The sequence below is a fragment of the Galeopterus variegatus genome, unplaced genomic scaffold (assembly GCF_000696425.1).
Source record: "Galeopterus variegatus unplaced genomic scaffold, G_variegatus-3.0.2 Scaffold3593, whole genome shotgun sequence".
Classification (NCBI taxonomy): Eukaryota; Metazoa; Chordata; class Mammalia; order Dermoptera; family Cynocephalidae; genus Galeopterus; species Galeopterus variegatus.
The window spans coordinates 329,545-336,485 of NW_007729704.1; the positions used below are offsets into that span (position 1 = coordinate 329,545).

At 43.4% G+C, this 6,941-nt stretch overlaps 1 pseudogene; it reads right to left on the minus strand.

Moving 5' to 3' along the window:
* Nucleotides 1-5,587: 5,587 nt before the first annotated feature.
* The window catches only part of LOC103601109, a 3,236-nt pseudogene continuing 1,882 nt past the window's right edge, over nt 5,588-6,941 (minus strand).

Genomic DNA, 6,941 nt, shown 5'->3' on the forward strand with positions numbered 1-6,941 from the left:
ACAGAGACATTGATATTTAACCTTGGGCGGGGAAGAAGAGGCATGATTCATTGGGGAGGAAAGTAATTTAAGGACCTTTCCCAAGAAATACAAAACTTCCTCTGAAAGAAGCAAATTTAGAGATTCAAATGACTCCAAAGAGGACTCCAGAATAGAAAGAAATGACCCTCCTTTTTTCAAACCCGTAATAATAATAATAATTGTAACCAGACCATGCCAGTAAATTTCAAGAACTCAGCAGGATGGTTGGGCATGCCCCTTTCCCTCCCTCTTTCCTCTTCTCTGATCTCTTCTCTTAGCTCCTGGACAAACCCAATTCATTTCTCACCATTCATTCCAACGTGTTATTGGTTCCACCATTCTTTGAAAGCAAGTGCCTGGGTCAGCCACGTCCCCCTCTCACAAGGACTCAGGAAAACATACACGAATCCCATGTGGACACCAGAAGAACCAAGTACAAAGTACTGGCCATTTTTTCTGATTTTCCACTCTCCTGAAAGCTTATCGTTTGATAGAAATTCTGAATTCTCTTGAAGTAACTAGAAAAAGTGCAGCTGGAATAGCAATATCTAAATAAAAATGCTGCTGATCTGCTAATATTAACTAGTCTAAAAATACTACGAAGCATGTGGTTTTCATTATAGCAACAAAGTCACTACAGTATGACAGGCAGCCTGCCTTCCAAGATTCCCCTCATTTACATGGTATTATGTTACACGTGGAGTTGGACTCTTGGGTTTAAAGAAAAACAAGAGTTTTACAGCAAGAGGTGAAAAGAAGATTTAGGCACTCAGCCCAGGTTTGAGACAACCCAGAAATGACTTGCACTCACAGCCACACGACCCTCTCTGCTCAGCACTCCAGCCGCACATGGGTCATTCAGTCCACTCATTTGGAACTTCTCACATGTGGCCTTTATCGCAGATAATTGTGTACAAGATCAGGGTGTTTCTTGATCAAAAACTGCATCCCACCTAGCACCTTCCACGGGGTCTTCTGTGGGAGGCTGCTTTTGTATCAAAGCTGACCTGCCTGGGAACTCCTCAGCAAACTTTGCAAACAAGAAAAAAACATTCTCTTAGAGATGTGTTGTGAGGGAAGAGAAAATGCCAACCACTTTCAAATAATTTATAGAATTGCTTTCAATATTAAAACCACAGGGACTTACCAACTTTCATTCACCAAAGAGGATTTGAAGGAAGAGCTTTGTAGTCTCTAGATGTGACAAGGGGACCAAGAATGAACATGTACAAGGCAAAGCCAGAAAGAACTGTCTCAGTGGTGTTCCTGGATTTTGTTTCTGCATGTGAATTTCTGATAAGCAGGTAAGCTTACTTCACCTCTTTCCAAACTCTCTACTTCTTTGCATATATTGAAAGCAACCTCCAGTTAATTATTTTAATTTTAATATCCATCTCCATCTAACTCACAGTTTCCTGGAAACAAAGACCTACCTACTAAAAAAGAGGAAGATGATGAGGCTGCTTGTGGGAAAGGATCTCTTCCTCAGGAAGCAATATGCAGTAATTACCAAAAATGATGAAGAGAACATAAATTTAAAATCTGGCCATATTGAGTCTTATGTCTCCTTACTCAGTGATTTTCAAAATATAGGCTTATTTTGGCAATACTATAAAAGTAATGCTGACTAGTTGCTAAAATCTGGATAGGACATACACTCTAATGTAGCATGGAGATAAAATTTTATTTTAAAAGCTGTTGATGACATTTCCTTTAAGATGGAAGTATCTTTTCCTTAGCAAAATGCCTTGAGGAGCCATTTGGTTGTAATAATAATAATAATAATAATAATAGGTTCTGAAATATTTTTCAGAAGGAAGACCAGTAAACCTAAGGTAAGTATATTTCTATGCATAATAATATTTTTTTTAAAAAGTTTCCAAAGGGACTGAGACAGTGAAGACAAGATAAGTTGGTGAAGGAAATAGAGAGGAAAAGAGAGAAAGCAGATGGGAGAATGTCCAGAACAATGGAATCTGGAGGCCCAAGAGAAGATAGCCCAAGAGTAACTCTATTGATGGAAAGAGCAGGGGATGTCTTCATTTAGAAATATGTGGGTATATCACATATTTAGTTTTAAAGAATTTGCTATGCTCTGCAGCCCTGCAATTCCCCTATTGTTTCAAACCCTTTGTTAAAATCAACTATACAAAAACACTTTTTATAAGGAGCGTTTAGTAAAGATTGTGTTCAAGTTTGAGAAGAGAAAACCACCTGAAGCTAGATAGAAGTGACATTAAGTATTTACCAAAAGCAGAAAGCCCGGGAGAAAGTTACCACACTTCACCCCACCCGTGCCCCTGAGCATTTCCATAGAGAATGGGTAGCAAGCTATTCTGGGTTTCCCTTTAAGGGTTTAATGGGATTTCAAGCCATTTTCTTTGAATACTAATGATTGGAGGAATCAATAAGTCAGGTAGAATTTGGGGTCACCCAGAGAGAAGACATCTAGATTACATTAAGTAAGTGTCATCTCCCCTGATGCAACAATCTCCCTTATTAAAGAAAGACTAGGTAGCATCACTACCTTTCCTGAAGCTGGTGCCATTTTCAAAATATTCTAATAATCATTAAGAAAGCAGCTGGTGAAATTCAAATATAGCCTTTTCAGCTTGGAAAGTAGCTCTATCCCAAAAGTGATTACTCGGGATACAGCTGCCAGAGCATGATATCCTTCTACATGCACAGAGAAAAAATTCCTATGGGCTTTTGCAGTGGCAATGGAAAAAGGAATGAATCTACGAGGCCTGGAAGTCCACGTGATTCTGACAATGACATGATTTTAAGGGGGGAACTGAGTTCCTCTTCATACCCACCTTTTTATTCTGGAAGTAATGGTTTTTTTTGTTTGTTTGTTTGTTTTGGGTTTTTTTTTCCTTTTTGTCTTTTTTCGTGTCCGGCAACGGATCACAACCCTCAGTGTCACGCCCGTACCGGACCGGGACCGGAAACGGGATCGCAACCCTCCGCGCTGCCCCCACACCTCGCCCAGCCAGTGAGCGGAACCGGTCTGTATGTGGGATCTGAACCCTAACCGGGATCGCAACCCTCCGTGCTGCCCCCACACCTCGCCCAGCCAGTGAGCGGAACCGGTCTGTATGTGGGATCTGAACCCTCGGCGGTAGCGCCACCGCGCTCCCAAGTGGCACACTGTAGCAGTGCGCCACCAGGCCGGCCCATGGAAGTAATGTTTTTTGAAGTCAGCTGGTTTTAAAGATTCAGGAAACACTACTTGAGGTACCGGGCTGCAGGTCTTGGAAATCAGAATTGAACGTGATAACCACAAGTGCTGCGTTCTCAGCAGAGCCAATCTGGAAATATTGGGCCAGGGAGAGGTTCAGTGGGCATGGCTTCTTAGCTTCCCCAGCACCTCCTGGGAGACCTCTTCAGATTGGTGGCTCTGGTGTGTACTTGTCTGGGGTGAGGTCTGTTAAAAGATAAATTTAGTTAAAGAGTTTATCTAAGCAGACAGTGATTCATGAATCCGGCAGCTCCAAACTAGAAGCAGTTTGGGATCCACAAAAGGAGTGTGAGGGGAAAGCTTTCATAGGGAGAAAACAAGGCAAGTTAAACCTTTGATTGTTCAAGATCATACAGTTGTCTCATTTAGATGATCTCCGCAGAAAGTCCCTGATAATACAGTTAATGCTCAGACAGCCACTTGTGATCAGCTGCACTTACGTTTCATTTTATTTACATAGGAACCCAGATTAATGGCTTCCCACTAGGTTATTTTAACAGGTCTCACACAGTTATGGTGAGTTCTGAGGGGTCTCCTACTCAGTCTCATCCATCCCCAACAATATCGCCCTGAAACTCTAGCATAGTTCATTTACGTTCTTCAAACATCAGCCTACAAGAAACCACGCTTCCTGCATGTGACACCCTGGCTCTGCGGTACAGCAGTGACATCTTCCTACGTTCCCCACAGGCCCATCACATATGCCATTGTTTTGCAGCTGTGGAATGTGGACCACCTGTGGATATGCCATGTAACTTCACCTCCATTGTCTTGGGAGCTGGGAGGAACTGACCACAGCAGGCTGGCCAGGGGCTTCGGAGGTGTCCCCATGGAATCCTAATTAATGTGTCAGATACACATCAATCCATTACAGCATTTAGTCATAATGGCCTGGGAGTTGCATTACTTTCATATCTCATTGATCAAGCTCTAAGTTCCTTGAGAGCAGAAGCCATGTCTCATTCAACTTTGTATCTCAATGATCTTTGCTTGATGAGCAGTCGGCAAACTTTTGGTAAAGGGAGGAATAAAACTTGAAGGAGATCAGAATATGCCATGCCAAAATATGCCCCATTGGCATAAGGATTATTTTGAACTGAAGGCATTTGAGATTTAACAGATGTAAAAAGAAGCCTTTCCAGGCTTCCCTTATCTGACAAAAAGCAGACTTCTGAGAAGGAGGACTGCCATAAATTCCCTCTCCCAGGGAAGTTTTAAGGCCATGAAGAAAACTGAAAGTTGACACTGAGATGGATCTTGTAGTGAATATTTAGATTTTATGTTGCCTTGGCATTTATTTTGAATGTAGGTTTAGCTTTCTCTTGCCAGAGGCAGGGCTCGGTCACCCTTGACACGGTGACCAGTCTACACCACACCCAAATGGCTTGAGCCGGTGGCCAGAGATAAGAACTGAGAAACATCTCTTCCACCCAGAAAACTGCCACCTTTAAACAAACTGTAGAGGAATCTGCCTGTGAAAAAGTGACCCACACTCTATTCCCCAATATATGCTGCTAGTTGTGCCAGACTCTCTTCTCTCTCCCTGCCTGTGCCCCTGACCATGTCTGTGTGGGAGGGTGGGGAGGACCTTCAGGCATGCCACATACCCTCCAGGGTCGGTAAGTACTAAAAACTCTTAAACCTTCAAATTAAACCTTCAAATTGTGGTCGTGTCATTGAAGCCACGCCTGCAATCCAATCCCTGACAGTGAGGCCACCCCAAAGGGACCCATTCATGGATTCCTGCTGAAGATTTTTTGTCTGGGCCTCTGGTGGCTGCTGGGGACAGTTGTTACCAGCTAAGCTGATAGAGAAACTTGAAGAGTTTAATTCAAAACTGACCTAAACAACAGACCTTGTTTATATGGCCCTTATCTTCTATTAGTTCTCCCTGTATATTTACCTTCTCCCCGTCTGCTGCCCTTGAAAGTTCAAAACTCTTTTCTTTTCTTTTCCTTTTTTTTTTTTTTTTAGATATTTGAAATACATCTTTATTCTGATTCTAAATGAAAAGGAATGGGAATGACAGGAACAAACAAGATTTCACCACCGAATATTGTGACGTGACTATAGCAGTCTTATATTTGAAACTCAAGAAATCAACTGCATTCCAAAACAGCTAAACATGCAGGTCCAAACAATGAAGGTATTTTTTTTTTACCTGCCACATTCACTCCGAAGCCCATTCATCTCCTTCAGCATCCCACAGATGAAGCACATGTTCTGCTTAGCTAGATAATAAAGTGGCACACACGCTGCACCAATGACATCACAGAACAGCTGCCTATAACACTAGACTTTTGACGCTGGGCTCCAGCTTCTCTCTCACAGGTCATCATCCTCATCCGGGAGAGCAGTTGTCTGAGCAACCTCTAAATCATGCCCATACTGTGTTGCCAAAGCTGGGTGCATGACAACCTCTGGTGGGGCAAGGGCAGGCATGGCAACAAAGTCCACGTGAGGGTCTCCAACAAGCTTCCGCGCAAGCCAGAGGAAGGGCTTTTCTAAGTTGTAGTTACTTTTGGCAGAAACGTCATAGTACTGCAGATTCTTCTTTCGGTGAAAGACAACAGATTTTGCCTTCACTTTCCTGTCCTTAATACCCACTTGGTTGCCACACAACACAATGGGGATGTTTTCACATACTTCTACAAGGCCTCCAGGCCAGTTAGGCACGTTCTTGTAAGTAACTCTCGATGTTCCAGCAAACATTATAATGGCACACTGGGCTGGGATGTAAGAACCTTCTCTCAGTCCCCCAAATTTCTCCTGGCCAGCTGTATCCCACATATTGAACTTAACAGGACCTCTGTTGGGATGGAACACGAGGGGATGGACCTCAACACCCGGGGTGGCTCTACACTTCTCAAATTCACCGGTCAAGTGACGTTCACGAATGTAGTTTTTCCAGGACCACCATCACCAACCAATACAAGTTTGAACGGGACCTGGGGTTCTCCCTGGGCAGCCATCGCGGTGTTCCCGCAAGGAGGAGGCCCTTGCTCCGGGGCCACATGTCGCCACGTCCCCGGCCCGCGCCCCCGTGCCCGCGCCCCGCGCCCACAAAAGCCTCCGCCCGCCAGGCCCGCGATCCCTTCCCTCAAAACTCTTTTCTTTTATCATGTGATGTCTCCAGAGTTTATCATTCTTTGTTTAAAATGGAAAATAAGCTCCTGGGCCTCTCTACTTCTTTGGGTCTTCACTTCTTTTCCAGGAAAACCCCATGTCATGTAAAAGGTAAATTTGCATGCCTCTTGTCCTGTTAATCTGTCTTTTGTCAGTCTAATATGCAGGGTCTCAGTGAATGAACCTGAGAGGAGAGGGAAAGGGGAATTTTTCCTCCCCTGCAAACTGAACTATAAATTCCATTAGGACAGAGTTCGTGTCATTGTACCTTTCCAGCACTTAGCACAATGCCAAAACTTAATAGGTCCACTGTGCCCAATTTAGGATCTTCAAAGGTAGAGATATATGTATACGTTTTCTGTGTGCAATATTTACAATGTATTTACAGAATATGTATATTTATTATATATACAGTATCGTAAAAATCCTAACAGAAACTATGACGTTACACTCAAGATTGCTTTTTTTTTTTTTTTGTCTTTTTCCGTGTCCAGCAACGGATCGCAACCCTCAGTGTCGCCCCCGTACCGGACCGGGACCGGCAACGGGATCG